The sequence below is a fragment of the Saccoglossus kowalevskii genome, chromosome 13 (genome assembly GCF_978046115.1).
Source record: "Saccoglossus kowalevskii chromosome 13, keSacKowa6.1, whole genome shotgun sequence".
NCBI classification, from domain to species: domain Eukaryota; kingdom Metazoa; phylum Hemichordata; class Enteropneusta; family Harrimaniidae; genus Saccoglossus; species Saccoglossus kowalevskii.
In genome coordinates this window covers 36,326,579-36,346,598 of record NC_140653.1, presented here as the reverse complement: position 1 = coordinate 36,346,598, position 20,020 = coordinate 36,326,579, and positions in this window count along the sequence as shown.

Below are 20,020 nucleotides of genomic sequence, written 5' to 3'. Positions count from 1 at the left end.
AGGTAGGGAGCGAGTGTCAACAGATACAGTACGTCCATATTCATAGGTAGGGAGGGAGTGTAAACAGATACAGTACGTCTATATTTATAGGTAGGCAGGGAGTGTCAACACATACAGTACGTCCATATTTATAGGTAGGGAGGGAGTGTCAACAGATACAGTACGTCTATATTTATAGGTAGGGAGGGAGTGTCAACAGATACAGTACGTGTATATTTATAGGTAGGGAGGGAGTGTCAACAGATACAGTACGTCTATATTTTTAGGTAGGCAGGGAGTGTCAACAGATACAGTAAGTCCATATTTATAGGTAGGGGGAGAGTGTCAACAGATACAGTAGGTCTATATTTGTAGGTAGGTAGGGAGTGTCAACAGATACAGTACGTCCATATTTATAGGTAGGGAGGGAATGTAAACAGATACAGTACGTCTATATTTATAGGTAGGGAGGGAGTGTCAACAGATACAGTACGTCTATATTTATAGGTAGGGAGGGAGTTTCAACAGATACAGTACGTCCATATTTATAGGTAGGGAGGGAGTGTCAACAGATACAGTACGTCCATATTTATAGATAGGGAGGAAGTGTCAACAGATACATTACGTCCATATTTATAGGTAGGCAAGGAGTGTCAACAGATACAGTACGTCTATATTTATAGGTAGGGAGGGAGTGTCAACAGATAAGGTACGTCTATATTTATAGGTGGGCAAGGAGTGTCAACAAATACAGTACGTCTATATTTATAAGTAGGGAGGTAGTGTCAACAAATACAGTACGTCCATATTTATAGATAGGGAGGGAGTGTCAACAGATACAGTACGTCCATATTTATAGGTAGGCAAGGAGTGTCAACAGATACAGTACGTCTATATTTATAGGTAGGGAAGGAATGTCAACAGATACAGTACATTCATATTTATAGGTGGGGAGGGAGTGTCAACAGATACAGTACGTTCATATTTATATGTAGGGAGGGAGTGTCAACAGATACAGTACGTTCATATTTATAGGTAGGCAAGGAGTGTCAACAGATACAGTGCGTCTATATTTATAGGTAGGGAAGGGGCGTCAACAAATACAGTACTTCTATATTTATAGGTAGGGAGGGAGTGTCAACAAATACAGTACGTCTACATTTATAGGTAGGGAGGGAGTGTCAACAGATACAGTACGTCTATATTTATAGGTAGGGAGGGAGTGTCAACAGATACAGTACGTTCATATTTATAGGTAGGGAGAGAGTTTCAACAGATACAGTACGTCTATATTTATAGGTCGGCAGGGAGTGTCATTAGATACAGTACGTCCATATTTATAGGTAGGGAGGGAGTGTCAACAGATACAGTACGTCTATATTTATAGGTAGGGAGGGAGTGTCAACAGATACAGTACGTCTATATTTATAGGTTGGGAGGGAGTGTCAACAGATACAGTACGTCTATATTTATAGGTCGGCAGGGAGTGTCATTAGATACAGTACGTCCATATTTATAGGTAGGGAGGGGGTGTCAACAGATACAGTACGTCTATATATATAGGTAGGGAAGGGGTGTCAACAAATACAGTACTTCCATATTTATAGGTAGGGAGGGAGTGTCAACAAATACAGTACGTCTATATTTATAGGTAGGCAAGGAGTGTCAACAGATACAGTACGTCTATATTTATAGGTAGGGAAATGGTGTCAACAAATACTGTACTTCCATATTTATAGGTAGGGAGGGAGTGTCAACAAATACAGTACGTCTATATTTATAGGTAGGGAGGAGTGTCAACAGATACAGTACGTCTATATTTATAGGTAGGGAGGGAGTGTCAACAAATACATTACGTCTATATTTATAGGTAAGGAGGGAGTATAAACAAATACAGTACGTCTATATTTATAGGTAGGGAGGGAGTGTCAACAAATACAGTACGTCCATATTTATAGGTAGGCAAAGAGTGTCAACAGATACAGTACGTCCATATTTATAGGTAGGGAGGGAGTGTCAACAAATACAGTACGTCTATATTTATAGGTGGACAAGGAGTGTCAACAAATACAGTACGTCTATATTTATAGGTGGAAAAAAAGTGTCAACAAATACAGTACGTCTATATTTATAGGTAGGGAGGGAGTGTCAACAGAAACAGTACGTCTATATTTATAGGTACGGAGGGAGTGTCAACAGATACAGTACGTCTATATTTATAGATTGGCAAGGAGTGTCAACAGATACAGTACGTCCATATTTATAGGCAGGGAGGGAGTGTCAACAGATACAGTACGTCCATTTTTATAGATAGGGAGGGAGTGTCAACATATATAGTGCGTCTATATTTTTTGGTGGGCAAAGAGTGTCAACAGATACAGTACGTCTATATTTATAAGTAGGGAGGTAGTGTCAACAAATACAGTACGTCCATATTTATAGATAGAGAGGAAGTGTCAACAGATACAGTACGTCCATATTTATAGGTAGGCAAGGAGTGTCAACAGATACAGTACGTCTATATTTATAGGTAGGGAGGGAGTGTCAACAGATAAGGTACGTCTATATTTATAGGTGGGCAAGGAGTGTCAACAAATACAGTACGTCAATATTTATAAGTAGGGAGGTAGTGTCAACAAATACAGTACGTCCATATTTATAGATAGGGAGGGAGTGTCAACAGATACAGTACGTCCATATTTATAGGTAGGCAAGGAGTGTCAACAGATACAGTACGTCTATATTTATAGGTAGGGAAGGAATGTCAACAGATACAGTACATTCATATTTATAGGTGGGGAGGGAGTGTCAACAGATACAGTACGTTCATATTTATAGGTAGGGAGGGAGTGTCAACAGATACAGTAAGTCTATATTTATAGGTAGGGAGGGAGTGTCAACAGATACAGTACGTCTATATTTATAGGTAGGGAGGGAGTGTCAACAGATACAGTACGTCTATATTTATAGGTAGGAAGGGAGTGTCAACAGATACAGTACGTCTATATTTATAGGTAGGCAGGGAGTGTCAACAGATACAGTAAGTCCATATTTATAGGTAGGGGAGAGTGTCAACAGATACAGTAGGTCTATATTTGTAGGTAGGGAGCGAGTGTCAACAGATACAGTACGTCCATATTCATAGGTAGGGAGGGAGTGTAAACAGATACAGTACGTCTATATTTATAGGTAGGCAGGGAGTGTCAACACATACAGTACGTCCATATTTATAGGTAGGCAGGGAGTGTCAACAGATAAGGTACGTCTATATTTATAGGTGGGCAAGGAGTGTCAACAAATACAGTACGTCTATATTTATAAGTAGGGAGGTAGTGTCAACAAATACAGTACGTCCATATTTATAGATAGGGAGGGAGTATCAACAGATACAGTACGTCCATATTTATAAGTAGGCAAGGAGTGTCAACAGATACAGTACGTCTATATTTATAGGTAGGGAAGGAATGTCAACAGATACAGTACATTCATATTTATAGGTGGGGAGGGAGTGTCAACAGATACAGTACTTTTACATTTATATGTAGGGAGGGAGTGTCAACAGATACAGTACGTTCATATTTATAGGTAGGCAAGGAGTGTCAACAGATACAGTGCGTCTATATTTATAGGTAGGGAAGGGGCGTCAACAAATACAGTACTTCCATATTTATAGGTAGGGAGGGAGTGTCAACAAATACAGTACGTCTACATTTATAGGTAGGGAGGGAGTGTCAACAGATACAGTACGTCTATATTTATAGGTAGGGAGGCAGTGTCAACAGATACAGTACGTCTATATTTATAGGAAAGGAGGGAGTGTCAACAGAAACAGTACGTCTATATTTATAGGTAGGCAGGGAGTGTCAACAGATACAGTACGTCCATATTTATAGGTAGGGAGGGAGTGTCAACAGATACAGTAAGTCTATATTTATAGGTAGGGAGGGAGTGTCAACAGATACAGTACGTCTATATTTATAGGTAGGGAGGGAGTGTCAACAGATACAGTACGTCTATATTTATAGGTAGGAAGGGAGTGTCAACAGATACAGTACGTCTATATTTATAGGTAGGCAGGGAGTGTCAACAGATACAGTAAGTCCATATTTATAGGTAGGGGAGAGTGTCAACAGATACAGTAGGTCTATATTTGTAGGTAGGGAGCGAGTGTCAACAGATACAGTACGTCCATATTCATAGGTAGGGAGGGAGTGTAAACAGATACAGTACGTCTATATTTATAGGTAGGCAGGGAGTGTCAACACATACAGTACGTCCATATTTATAGGTAGGGAGGGAGTGTCAACAGATACAGTACGTCTATATTTATAGGTAGGGAGGGAGTGTCAACAGATACAGTACGTGTATATTTATAGGTAGGGAGGGAGTGTCAACAGATACAGTACGTCTATATTTTTAGGTAGGCAGGGAGTGTCAACAGATACAGTAAGTCCATATTTATAGGTAGGGGGAGAGTGTCAACAGATACAGTAGGTCTATATTTGTAGGTAGGTAGGGAGTGTCAACAGATACAGTACGTCCATATTTATAGGTAGGGAGGGAATGTAAACAGATACAGTACGTCTATATTTATAGGTAGGGAGGGAGTGTCAACAGATACAGTACGTCTATATTTATAGGTAGGGAGGGAGTTTCAACAGATACAGTACGTCCATATTTATAGGTAGGGAGGGAGTGTCAACAGATACAGTACGTCCATATTTATAGATAGGGAGGAAGTGTCAACAGATACATTACGTCCATATTTATAGGTAGGCAAGGAGTGTCAACAGATACAGTACGTCTATATTTATAGGTAGGGAGGGAGTGTCAACAGATAAGGTACGTCTATATTTATAGGTGGGCAAGGAGTGTCAACAAATACAGTACGTCTATATTTATAAGTAGGGAGGTAGTGTCAACAAATACAGTACGTCCATATTTATAGATAGGGAGGGAGTGTCAACAGATACAGTACGTCCATATTTATAGGTAGGCAAGGAGTGTCAACAGATACAGTACGTCTATATTTATAGGTAGGGAAGGAATGTCAACAGATACAGTACATTCATATTTATAGGTGGGGAGGGAGTGTCAACAGATACAGTACGTTCATATTTATATGTAGGGAGGGAGTGTCAACAGATACAGTACGTTCATATTTATAGGTAGGCAAGGAGTGTCAACAGATACAGTGCGTCTATATTTATAGGTAGGGAAGGGGCGTCAACAAATACAGTACTTCTATATTTATAGGTAGGGAGGGAGTGTCAACAAATACAGTACGTCTACATTTATAGGTAGGGAGGGAGTGTCAACAGATACAGTACGTCTATATTTATAGGTAGGGAGGGAGTGTCAACAGATACAGTACGTTCATATTTATAGGTAGGGAGAGAGTTTCAACAGATACAGTACGTCTATATTTATAGGTCGGCAGGGAGTGTCATTAGATACAGTACGTCCATATTTATAGGTAGGGAGGGAGTGTCAACAGATACAGTACGTCTATATTTATAGGTAGGGAGGGAGTGTCAACAGATACAGTACGTCTATATTTATAGGTTGGGAGGGAGTGTCAACAGATACAGTACGTCTATATTTATAGGTCGGCAGGGAGTGTCATTAGATACAGTACGTCCATATTTATAGGTAGGGAGGGAGTGTCAACAGATACAGTACGTCTATATATATAGGTAGGGAAGGGGTGTCAACAAATACAGTACTTCCATATTTATAGGTAGGGAGGGAGTGTCAACAAATACAGTACGTCTATATTTATAGGTAGGCAAGGAGTGTCAACAGATACAGTACGTCTATATTTATAGGTAGGGAAATGGTGTCAACAAATACTGTACTTCCATATTTATAGGTAGGGAGGGAGTGTCAACAAATACAGTACGTCTATATTTATAGGTAGGGAGGAGTGTCAACAGATACAGTACGTCTATATTTATAGGTAGGGAGGGAGTGTCAACAAATACATTACGTCTATATTTATAGGTAAGGAGGGAGTATAAACAAATACAGTACGTCTATATTTATAGGTAGGGAGGGAGTGTCAACAAATACAGTACGTCCATATTTATAGGTAGGCAAAGAGTGTCAACAGATACAGTACGTCCATATTTATAGGTAGGGAGGGAGTGTCAACAAATACAGTACGTCTATATTTATAGGTGGACAAGGAGTGTCAACAAATACAGTACGTCTATATTTATAGGTGGAAAAAAAGTGTCAACAAATACAGTACGTCTATATTTATAGGTAGGGAGGGAGTGTCAACAGAAACAGTACGTCTATATTTATAGGTACGGAGGGAGTGTCAACAGATACAGTACGTCTATATTTATAGATTGGCAAGGAGTGTCAACAGATACAGTACGTCCATATTTATAGGCAGGGAGGGAGTGTCAACAGATACAGTACGTCCATTTTTATAGATAGGGAGGGAGTGTCAACATATATAGTGCGTCTATATTTTTTGGTGGGCAAAGAGTGTCAACAGATACAGTACGTCTATATTTATAAGTAGGGAGGTAGTGTCAACAAATACAGTACGTCCATATTTATAGATAGAGAGGAAGTGTCAACAGATACAGTACGTCCATATTTATAGGTAGGCAAGGAGTGTCAACAGATACAGTACGTCTATATTTATAGGTAGGGAGGGAGTGTCAACAGATAAGGTACGTCTATATTTATAGGTGGGCAAGGAGTGTCAACAAATACAGTACGTCAATATTTATAAGTAGGGAGGTAGTGCCAACAAATACAGTACGTCCATATTTATAGATAGGGAGGGAGTGTCAACAGATACAGTACGTCCATATTTATAGGTAGGCAAGGAGTGTCAACAGATACAGTACGTCTATATTTATAGGTAGGGAAGGAATGTCAACAGATACAGTACATTCATATTTATAGGTGGGGAGGGAGTGTCAACAGATACAGTACGTTCATATTTATATGTAGGGAGGGAGTGTCAACAGATACAGTACGTTCATATTTATAGGTAGGCAAGGAGTGTCAACAGATACAGTGCGTCTATATTTATAGGTAGGGAAGGGGCGTCAACAAATACAGTACTTCCATATTTATAGGTAGGGAGGGAGTGTCAACAAATACAGTACGTCTACATTTATAGGTAGGGAGGGAGTGTCAACAGATACAGTACGTCTATATTTATAGGTAGGGAGGCAGTGTCAACAGATACAGTACGTCTATATTCATACGAAGGGAGGGAGTGTCAACAGAAACAGTACGTCTATATTTATAGGTAGGCAGGGAGTGTCAACAGATACAGTACGTCCATATTTATAGGTAGGGAGGGAGTGTCAACTGATACAGTACGTCTATATTTATAGGTAGGGAGGGAGTGTCAACAGATACAGTACGTCTATATTTATAGGTAGGGAGGGAGTGTCAACAGATACAGTACGTCTATATTTATAGGTAGGGAGGGAGTGTCAACAGATACAGTACGTCTATATTTATAGGTAGGCAGGGAGTGTCAACAGATAAGGTACGTCTATATTTATAGGTGGGCAAGGAGTGTCAACAAATACAGTACGTCTATATTTATAAGTAGGGAGGTAGTGTCAACAAATACAGTACGTCCATATTTATAGATAGGGAGGGAGTATCAACAGATACAGTACGTCCATATTTATAGGTAGGCAAGGGGTGTCAACAGATACAGTACGTCTATATTTATAGGTAGGGAAGGAATGTCAACAGATACAGTACATTCATATTTATAGGTGGGGAGCGAGTGTCAACAGATACAGTACGTTTATATTTATATGTAGGGAGGGAGTGTCAACAGATACAGTACGTTCATATTTATAGGTAGGCAAGGAGTGTCAACAGATACAGTGCGTCTATATTTATAGGTAGGGAAGGGGCGTCAACAAATATACCCCAGACCATTCGTCCCGGTGTTATCGCTATCGCCACACGAGACTCCAGCTTGTCTCCTATACAATTTGACTGCGCACATCCAGAAAGTAGATGTAGCTGTGATTGGTGGAATACTAATGAGTTGAGTGTCAATCAAACGCCCACGCTATCTTTAGTAAACAAAGTCGCATGACACGCGCCATTTTAGTTTTGGCAGGCGATTTCAAGGCAGCACGCTTAACCCTTTCGTTCACAGGTTGGGAGATATTAGAATGACTGACAATTTCACGCCACTGTTTTACATTATTGGCGGATTTTTCTGCGCTATCAATCTTTCTCTTACAAACTAGACATAGATGAGACGACAGAGTCGCTCCTTTCACAACGTCGCACTGGATCAAATTGGAAAGACGATTTCCATAAGTTATCCCTCCTGCTTTTCCTGGCTTGAATAAATTCACACACGACTTTAACTGTCCACAAACTAGAAGACTGCACGAACACAGTCTACAATAGTCGTCCGCAACAATATGTATGTATTTCTTCGGTGTACTGATGCACGAATGCACCGTGACACGGTGTTTCTCGGGTGATGCCATCGCTGAGAATGCCGCCGGCGCAATTTTTCACCCAACTCGCGATTCTGTTTTGCAACATTTTATCAAAATTCCCTTTGACAAAATCGCCGACAAAAGCACTGCTTTGCTGATCTTTTGTTCTATAATTCTTAATGCAAACACCGACCCTTGTAGTAATTAGTAACGTCACCTAGTACATATGAACGGTCGTCATTGCAAATCGAACATCCTTTTGAAATTTGGACGTCGGGCAGGCGATTTCAAGGCACCGCACTTAAATATTAGCAACATATTTTTCTGAGCGGTTGTTTATTCTCTTTCAAACGAGACATAAATGTGACGACATAGTCGATCCCTTATCCACCGCTAAGAATGCCGCAATGTTTCGTTCGTTTTGCAACATGCCACAAATCGTCGAAAAAAACACCACTTCGACGGAAGCTTGCGTAATAAGGGGGTTAAAACAAGAAAACAAATGCCATGTTTAATACATATGGCGATGTGATTGCAGTTTTAAGTGTCATGTCGCAGTCCATTTTGTTGAAATGGAAATGTTGAAATGTTTCGTGCGACTTCGGAACCCGAAGGAACACACCAACAACGTTGAATTTACCCGCTATCTTCCAAATATGGTATATTAATTTATTCAGTTGTTTATTTAGAGTGACGTCCGCGGTCGAATGCGATTGGCTATCGATGTTAGTGCAAAGGTCATATGAATATTAAAATTAAGTGGGCGGAAGGAAAATTGTATAGGAGACAAGCTGGAGTCTCGTGTGGCGATAGCGATAACACCGGGACGAATGGTCTGGGGTACAACAAATACAGTACTTCCATAATTTATAGGTAGGGAGGGAGTGTCAACAAATACAGTACGTCTACATTTATAGGTAGGGAGGGAGTGTCAACAGATACAGTACGTCTATATTTATAGGTAGGGAGGCAGTGTCAACAGATACAGTACGTCTATATTTATAGGAAGGGAGGGAGTGTCAACAGAAACAGTACGTCTATATTTATAGGTAGGCAGGGAGTGTCAACAGATACAGTACGTCCATATTTATAGGTAGGGAGGGAGTGTCAACAGATACAGTAAGTCTATATTTATAGGTAGGGAGGGAGTGTCAACAGATACAGTACGTCTATATTTATAGGTAGGGAGGGAGTGTCAACAGATACAGTACGTCTATATTTATAGGTAGGAAGGGAGTGTCAACAGATACAGTACGTCTATATTTATAGGTAGGCAGGGAGTGTCAACAGATACAGTAAGTCCATATTTATAGGTAGGGGAGAGTGTCAACAGATACAGTAGGTCTATATTTGTAGGTAGGGAGCGAGTGTCAACAGATACAGTACGTCCATATTCATAGGTAGGGAGGGAGTGTAAACAGATACAGTACGTCTATATTTATAGGTAGGCAGGGAGTGTCAACACATACAGTACGTCCATATTTATAGGTAGGGAGGGGGTGTCAACAGATACAGTACGTCTATATTTATAGGTAGGGAGGGAGTGTCAACAGATACAGTACGTGTATATTTATAGGTAGGGAGGGAGTGTCAACAGATACAGTACGTCTATATTTATAGGTAGGCAGGGAGTGTCAACAGATACAGTAAGTCCATATTTATAGGTAGGGGGAGAGTGTCAACAGATACAGTAGGTCTATATTTGTAGGTAGGTAGGGAGTGTCAACAGATACAGTACGTCCATATTTATAGGTAGGGAGGGAGTGTAAACAGATACAGTACGTCTATATTTATAGGTAGGGAGGGAGTGTCAACAGATACAGTACGTCTATATTTATAGGTAGGGAGGGAGTGTCAACAGATACAGTACGTCCATATTTATAGGTAGGGATGGAGTGTCAACAGATACAGTACGTCCATATTTATAGATAGGGAGGAAGTGTCAACAGATACATTACGTCCATATTTATAGGTAGGCAAGGAGTGTCAACAGATACAGTACGTCTATATTTATAGGTAGGGAGGGAGTGTCAACAGATAAGGTACGTCTATATTTATAGGTGGGCAAGGAGTGTCAACAAATACAGTACGTCTATATTTATAAGTAGGGAGGTAGTGTCAACAAATACAGTACGTCCATATTTATAGATAGGGAGGGAGTGTCAACAGATACAGTACGTCCATATTTATAGGTAGGCAAGGAGTGTCAACAGATACAGTACGTCTATATTTATAGGTAGGGAAGGAATGTCAACAGATACAGTACATTCATATTTATAGGTGGGGAGGGAGTGTCAACAGATACAGTACGTTCATATTTATATGTAGGGAGGGAGTGTCAACAGATACAGTACGTTCATATTTATAGGTAGGCAAGGAGTGTCAACAGATACAGTGCGTCTATATTTATAGGTAGGGAAGGGGCGTCAACAAATACAGTACTTCCATATTTATAGGTAGGGAGGGAGTGTCAACAAATACAGTACGTCTACATTTATAGGTAGGGAGGGAGTGTCAACAGATACAGTACGTCTATATTTATAGGTAGGGAGGGAGTGTCAACAGATACAGTACGTCTATATTTATAGGTTGGGAGGGAGTGTCAACAGATACAGTACGTCTATATTTATAGGTCGGCAGGGAGTGTCATTAGATACAGTACGTCCATATTTATAGGTAGGGAGGGAGTGTCAACAGATACAGTACGTCTATATTTATAGGTAGGGAGGGAGTGTCAACAGATACAGTACGTCTATATTTATAGGTAGGGAGGGAGTGTCAACAGATACAGTACGTCCATATTTATAGGTAGGGATGGAGTGTCAACAGATACAGTACGTCCATATTTATAGATAGGGAGGAAGTGTCAACAGATACATTACGTCCATATTTATAGGTAGGCAAGGAGTGTCAACAGATACAGTACGTCTATATTTATAGGTAGGGAGGGAGTGTCAACAGATAAGGTACGTCTATATTTATAGGTGGGCAAGGAGTGTCAACAAATACAGTACGTCTATATTTATAAGTAGGGAGGTAGTGTCAACAAATACAGTACGTCCATATTTATAGATAGGGAGGGAGTGTCAACAGATACAGTACGTCCATATTTATAGGTAGGCAAGGAGTGTCAACAGATACAGTACGTCTATATTTATAGGTAGGGAAGGAATGTCAACAGATACAGTACATTCATATTTATAGGTGGGGAGGGAGTGTCAACAGATACAGTACGTTCATATTTATATGTAGGGAGGGAGTGTCAACAGATACAGTACGTTCATATTTATAGGTAGGCAAGGAGTGTCAACAGATACAGTGCGTCTATATTTATAGGTAGGGAAGGGGCGTCAACAAATACAGTACTTCCATATTTATAGGTAGGGAGGGAGTGTCAACAAATACAGTACGTCTACATTTATAGGTAGGGAGGGAGTGTCAACAGATACAGTACGTCTATATTTATAGGTAGGGAGGGAGTGTCAACAGATACAGTACGTCTATATTTATAGGTTGGGAGGGAGTGTCAACAGATACAGTACGTCTATATTTATAGGTCGGCAGGGAGTGTCATTAGATACAGTACGTCCATATTTATAGGTAGGGAGGGAGTGTCAACAGATACAGTACGTCTATATTTATAGGTAGGGAGGGAGTGTCAACAGATACAGTACGTCTATATTTATAGGTAGGGAGGGAGTGTCAACAGATACAGTACGTCCATATTTATAGGTAGGGAGGGAGTGTCAACAGATACAGTACGTCCATATTTATAGATAGGGAGGAAGTGTCAACATATACATTACGTCCATATTTATAGGTAGGCAAGGAGTGTCAACAGATACAGTACGTCTATATTTATAGGTAGGGAGGGAGTGTCAACAGATAAGGTACGTCTATATTTATAGGTGGGCAAGGAGTGTCAACAAATACAGTACGTCCATATTTATAGGTAGGGAGGGAGTGTCAACAGATACAGTACGTCTATATTCATAGGTAGGGAGGGAGTGTCAACAGATACAGTACGTGTATATTTATAGGTAGGGAGGGAGTGTCAACAGATACAGTACGTCTATATTTATAGGTAGGCAGGGAGTGTCAACAGATACAGTAAGTCCATATTTATAGGTAGGGGGAGAGTGTCAACAGATACAGTAGGTCTATATTTGTAGGTAGGTAGGGAGTGTCAACAGATACAGTACGTCCATATTTATAGGTAGGGAGGGAGTGTAAACAGATACAGTACGTCTATATTTATAGGTAGGGAGGGAGTGTCAACAGATACAGTACGTCTATATTTATAGGTAGGGAGGGAGTGTCAACAGATACAGTACGTCCATATTTATAGGTAGGGATGGAGTGTCAACAGATACAGTACGTCCATATTTATAGATAGGGAGGAAGTGTCAACAGATACATTACGTCCATATTTATAGGTAGGCAAGGAGTGTCAACAGATACAGTACGTCTATATTTGTAGGTAGGGAGGGAATGTCAACAGATAAGGTACGTCTATATTTATAGGTGGGCAAGGAGTGTCAACAAATACAGTACGTCTATATTTATAAGTAGGGAGGTAGTGTCAACAAATACAGTACGTCCATATTTATAGATAGGGAGGGAGTGTCAACAGATACAGTACGTCCATATTTATAGGTAGGCAAGGAGTGTCAACAGATACAGTACGTCTATATTTATAGGTAGGGAAGGAATGTCAACAGATACAGTACGTTCATATTTATATGTAGGGAGGGAGTGTCAACAGATACAGTACGTTCATATTTATAGGTAGGCAAGGAGTGTCAACAGATACAGTGCGTCTATATTTATAGGTAGGGAAGGGGCGTCAACAAATACAGTACTTCCATATTTATAGGTAGGGAGGGAGTGTCAACAAATACAGTACGTCTACATTTATAGGTAGGGAGGGAGTGTCAACAGATACAGTACGTCTATATTTATAGGTAGGGTGGGAGTGTCAACAGATACAGTACGTCTATATTTATAGGTTGGGAGGGAGTGTCAACAGATACAGTACGTCTATATTTATAGGTCGGCAGGGAGTGTCATTAGATACAGTACGTCCATATTTATAGGTAGGGAGGGAGTGTCAACAGATACAGTACGTCTATATTTATAGGTAGGGAGGGAGTGTCAACAGATACAGTACGTCTATATTTATAGGTAGGGAGGGAGTGTCAACAGATACAGTACGTCCATATTTATAGGTAGGTAGGGAGTGTCAACAGATACAGTACGTCCATATTTATAGATAGGGAGGAAGTGTCAACATATACATTACGTCCATATTTATAGGTAGGCAAGGAGTGTCAACAGATACAGTACGTCTATATTTATAGGTAGGGAGGGAGTGTCAACAGATAAGGTACGTCTATATTTATAGGTGGGCAAGGAGTGTCAACAAATACAGTACGTCTATATTTATAAGTAGGGAGGTAGTGTCAACAAATACAGTACGTCCATATTTATAGATAGGGAGGGAGTGTCAACAGATACAGTACGTCCATATTTATAGGTAGGCAAGGAGTGTCAACAGATACAGTACGTCTATATTTATAGGTAGGGAAGGAATGTCAACAGATACAGTACATTCATATTTATAGGTGGGGAGGGAGTGTCAACAGATACAGTACGTTAATATTTATATGTAGGGAGGGAGTGTCAACAGATACAGTACGTTCATATTTATAGGTAGGCAAGGAGTGTCAACAGATACAGTGCGTCTATATTTATAGGTAGGGAAGGGGCGTCAACAAATACAGTACTTCCATATTTATAGGTAGGGAGGGAGTGTCAACAAATACAGTACGTCTACATTTATAGGTAGGGAGGGAGTGTCAACAGATACAGTACGTCTATATTTATAGGTAGGGAGGCAGTGTCAACAGATACAGTACGTCTATATTCATACGAAGGGAGGGAGTGTCAACAGAAACAGTACGTCTATATTTATAGGTAGGCAGGGAGTGTCAACAGATACAGTACGTCCATATTTATAGGTAGGGAGGGAGTGTCAACTGATACAGTACGTCTATATTTATAGGTAGGGAGGGAGTGTCAACAGATACAGTACGTCTATATTTATAGGTAGGGAGGGAGTGTCAACAGATACAGTACGTCTATATTTATAGGTAGGGAGGGAGTGTCAACAGATACAGTACGTCTATATTTATAGGTAGGCAGGGAGTGTCAACAGATAAGGTACGTCTATATTTATAGGTGGGCAAGGAGTGTCAACAAATACAGTACGTCTATATTTATAAGTAGGGAGGTAGTGTCAACAAATACAGTACGTCCATATTTATAGATAGGGAGGGAGTATCAACAGATACAGTACGTCCATATTTATAGGTAGGCAAGGGGTGTCAACAGATACAGTACGTCTATATTTATAGGTAGGGAAGGAATGTCAACAGATACAGTACATTCATATTTATAGGTGGGGAGGGAGTGTCAACAGATACAGTACGTTTATATTTATATGTAGGGAGGGAGTGTCAACAGATACAGTACGTTCATATTTATAGGTAGGCAAGGAGTGTCAACAGATACAGTGCGTCTATATTTATAGGTAGGGAAGGGGCGTCAACAAATATACCCCAGACCATTCGTCCCGGTGTTATCGCTATCGCCACACGAGACTCCAGCTTGTCTCCTATACAATTTGACTGCGCACATCCAGAAAGTAGATGTAGCTGTGATTGGTGGAATACTAATGAGTTGAGTGTCAATCAAACGCCCACGCTATCTTTAGTAAACAAAGTCGCATGACACGCGCCATTTTAGTTTTGGCAGGCGATTTCAAGGCAGCACGCTTAACCCTTTCGTTCACAGGTTGGGAGATATTAGAATGACTGACAATTTCACGCCACTGTTTTACATTATTGGCGGATTTTTCTGCGCTATCAATCTTTCTCTTACAAACTAGACATAGATGAGACGACAGAGTCGCTCCTTTCACAACGTCGCACTGGATCAAATTGGAAAGACGATTTCCATAAGTTATCCCTCCTGCTTTTCCTGGCTTGAATAAATTCACACACGACTTTAACTGTCCACAAACTAGAAGACTGCACGAACACAGTCTACAATAGTCGTCCGCAACAATATGTATGTATTTCTTCGGTGTACTGATGCACGAATGCACCGTGACACGGTGTTTCTCGGGTGATGCCATCGCTGAGAATGCCGCCGGCGCAATTTTTCACCCAACTCGCGATTCTGTTTTGCAACATTTTATCAAAATTCCCTTTGACAAAATCGCCGACAAAAGCACTGCTTTGCTGATCTTTTGTTCTATAATTCTTAATGCAAACACCGACCCTTGTAGTAATTAGTAACGTCGCCTAGTACATATGAACGGTCGTCATTGCAAATCGAACATCCTTTTGAAATTTGGACGTCGGGCAGGCGATTTCAAGGCACCGCACTTAAATATTAGCAACATATTTTTCTGAGCGGTTGTTTATTCTCTTTCAAACGAGACATAAATGTGACGACATAGTCGATCCCTTATCCACCGCTAAGAATGCCGCAATGTTTCGTTCGTTTTGCAACATGCCACAAATCGTCGAAAAAAACACCACTTCGACGGAAGCTTGCGTAATAAGGGGGTTAAAACAAGAAAACAAATGCCATGTTTAATACATATGGCGATGTGATTGCAGTTTTAAGTGTCATGTCGCAGTCCATTTTGTTGAAATGGAAATGTTGAAATGTTTCGTGCGACTTCGGAACCCGAAGGAACACACCAACAACGTTGAATTTACCCGCTATCTTCCAAATATGGTATATTAATTTATTCAGTTGTTTATTTAGAGTGACGTCCGCGGTCGAATGCGATTGGCTATCGATGTTAGTGCAAAGGTCATATGAATATTAAAATTAAGTGGGCGGAAGGAAAATTGTATAGGAGACAAGCTGGAGTCTCGTGTGGCGATAGCGATAACACCGGGACGAATGGTCTGGGGTACAACAAATACAGTACTTCCATATTTATAGGTAGGGAGGGAGTGTCAACAAATACAGTACGTCTACATTTATAGGTAGGGAGGGAGTGTCAACAGATACAGTACGTCTATATTTATAGGTAGGGAGGCAGTGTCAACAGATACAGTACGTCTATATTTATAGGAAGGGAGGGAGTGTCAACAGAAACAGTACGTCTATATTTATAGGTAGGCAGGGAGTGTCAACAGATACAGTACGTCCATATTTATAGGTAGGGAGGGAGTGTCAACAGATACAGTAAGTCTATATTTATAGGTAGGGAGGGAGTGTCAACAGATACAGTACGTCTATATTTATAGGTAGGGAGGGAGTGTCAACAGATACAGTACGTCTATATTTATAGGTAGGAAGGGAGTGTCAACAGATACAGTACGTCTATATTTATAGGTAGGCAGGGAGTGTCAACAGATACAGTAAGTCCATATTTATAGGTAGGGGAGAGTGTCAACAGATACAGTAGGTCTATATTTGTAGGTAGGGAGCGAGTGTCAACAGATACAGTACGTCCATATTCATAGGTAGGGAGGGAGTGTAAACAGATACAGTACGTCTATATTTATAGGTAGGCAGGGAGTGTCAACACATACAGTACGTCCATATTTATAGGTAGGGAGGGGGTGTCAACAGATACAGTACGTCTATATTTATAGGTAGGGAGGGAGTGTCAACAGATACAGTACGTGTATATTTATAGGTAGGGAGGGAGTGTCAACAGATACAGTACGTCTATATTTATAGGTAGGCAGGGAGTGTCAACAGATACAGTAAGTCCATATTTATAGGTAGGGGGAGAGTGTCAACAGATACAGTAGGTCTATATTTGTAGGTAGGTAGGGAGTGTCAACAGATACAGTACGTCCATATTTATAGGTAGGGAGGGAGTGTAAACAGATACAGTACGTCTATATTTATAGGTAGGGAGGGAGTGTCAACAGATACAGTACGTCTATATTTATAGGTAGGGAGGGAGTGTCAACAGATACAGTACGTCCATATTTATAGGTAGGGATGGAGTGTCAACAGATACAGTACGTCCATATTTATAGATAGGGAGGAAGTGTCAACAGATACATTACGTCCATATTTATAGGTAGGCAAGGAGTGTCAACAGATACAGTACGTCTATATTTATAGGTAGGGAGGGAGTGTCAACAGATAAGGTACGTCTATATTTATAGGTGGGCAAGGAGTGTCAACAAATACAGTACGTCTATATTTATAAGTAGGGAGGTAGTGTCAACAAATACAGTACGTCCATATTTATAGATAGGGAGGGAGTGTCAACAGATACAGTACGTCCATATTTATAGGTAGGCAAGGAGTGTCAACAGATACAGTACGTCTATATTTATAGGTAGGGAAGGAATGTCAACAGATACAGTACATTCATATTTATAGGTGGGGAGGGAGTGTCAACAGATACAGTACGTTCATATTTATAGGTAGGCAAGGAGTGTCAACAGATACAGTACGTCTATATTTATAGGTAGGGAGGGAGTGTCAACAGATAAGGTACGTCTATATTTATAGGTGGGAAAGGAGTGTCAACAAATACAGTACGTCTATATTTATAAGTAGGGAGGTAGTGTCAACAAATACAGTACGTCCATATTTATAGATAGGGAGGGAGTGTCAACAGATACAGTACGTCCATATTTATAGGTAGGCAAGGAGTGTCAACAGATACAGTACGTCTATATTTATAGGTAGGGAAGGAATGTCAACAGATACAGTACATTCATATTTATAGGTGGGGAGGGAGTGTCAACAGATACAGTACGTTCATATTTATATGTAGGGAGGGAGTGTCAACAGATACAGTACGTTCATATTTATAGGTAGGCAAGGAGTGTCAACAGATACAGTGCGTCTATATTTATAGGTAGGGAAGGGGCGTCAACAAATACAGTACTTCCATATTTATAGGTAGGGAGGGAGTGTCAACAAATACAGTACGTCTACATTTATAGGTAGGGAGGGAGTGTCAACAGATACAGTACGTCTATATTTATAGGTAGGGAGGGAGTGTCAACAGATACAGTACGTCTATATTTATAGGTTGGGAGGGAGTGTCAACAGATACAGTACGTCTATATTTATAGGTCGGCAGGGAGTGTCATTAGATACAGTACGTCCATATTTATAGGTAGGGAGGGAGTGTCAACAGATACAGTACGTCTATATTTATAGGTAGGGAGGGAGTGTCAACAGATACAGTACGTCTATATTTATAGGTAGGGAGGGAGTGTCAACAGATACAGTACGTCCATATTTATAGGTAGGGATGGAGTGTCAACAGATACAGTACGTCCATATTTATAGATAGGGAGGAAGTGTCAACAGATACATTACGTCCATATTTATAGGTAGGCAAGGAGTGTCAACAGATACAGTACGTCTATATTTATAGGTAGGGAGGGAGTGTCAACAGATAAGGTACGTCTATATTTATAGGTGGGCAAGGAGTGTCAACAAATACAGTACGTCTATATTTATAAGTAGGGAGGTAGTGGAAACAAATACAGTACGTCCATATTTATAGATAGGGAGGGAGTGTCAACAGATACAGTACGTCCATATTTATAGGTAGGCAAGGAGTGTCAACAGATACAGTACGTCTATATTTATAGGTAGGGAAGGAATGTCAACAGATACAGTACATTCATATTTATAGGTGGGGAGGGAGTGTCAACAGATACAGTACGTTCATATTTATATGTAGGGAGGGAGTGTCAACAGATACAGTACGTTCATATTTATAGGTAGGCAAGGAGTGTCAACAGATACAGTGCGTCTATATTTATAGGTAGGGAAGGGGCGTCAACAAATACAGTACTTCCATATTTATAGGTAGGGAGGGAGTGTCAACAAATACAGTACGTCTACATTTATAGGTAGGGAGGGAGTGTCAACAGATACAGTACGTCTATATTTATAGGTAGGGAGGGAGTGTCAACAAATACAGTACGTCTACATTTATAGGTAGGGAGGGAGTGTCAACAGATACAGTACGTCTATATTTATAGGTAGGGAGGGAGTGTCAACAGATACAGTACGTCTATATTTATAGGTTGGGAGGGAGTGTCAACAGATACAGTACGTCTATATTTATAGGTCGGCAGGGAGTGTCATTAGATACAGTACGTCCATATTTATAGGTAGGGAGGGAGTGTCAACAGATACAGTACGTCTATATTTATAGGTAGGGAGGGAGTGTCAACAGATACAGTACGTCTATATTTATAGGTAGGGAGGGAGTGTCAACAGATACAGTACGTCCATATTTATAGGTAGGGATGGAGTGTCAACAGATACAGTACGTCCATATTTATAGATAGGGAGGAAGTGTCAACAGATACATTACGTCCATATTTATAGGTAGGCAAGGAGTGTCAACAGATACAGTACGTCTATATTTATAGGTAGGGAGGGAGTGTCAACAGATAAGGTACGTCTATATTTATAGGTGGGCAAGGAGTGTCAACAAATACAGTACGTCTATATTTATAAGTAGGGAGGTAGTGGAAACAAATACAGTACGTCCATATTTATAGATA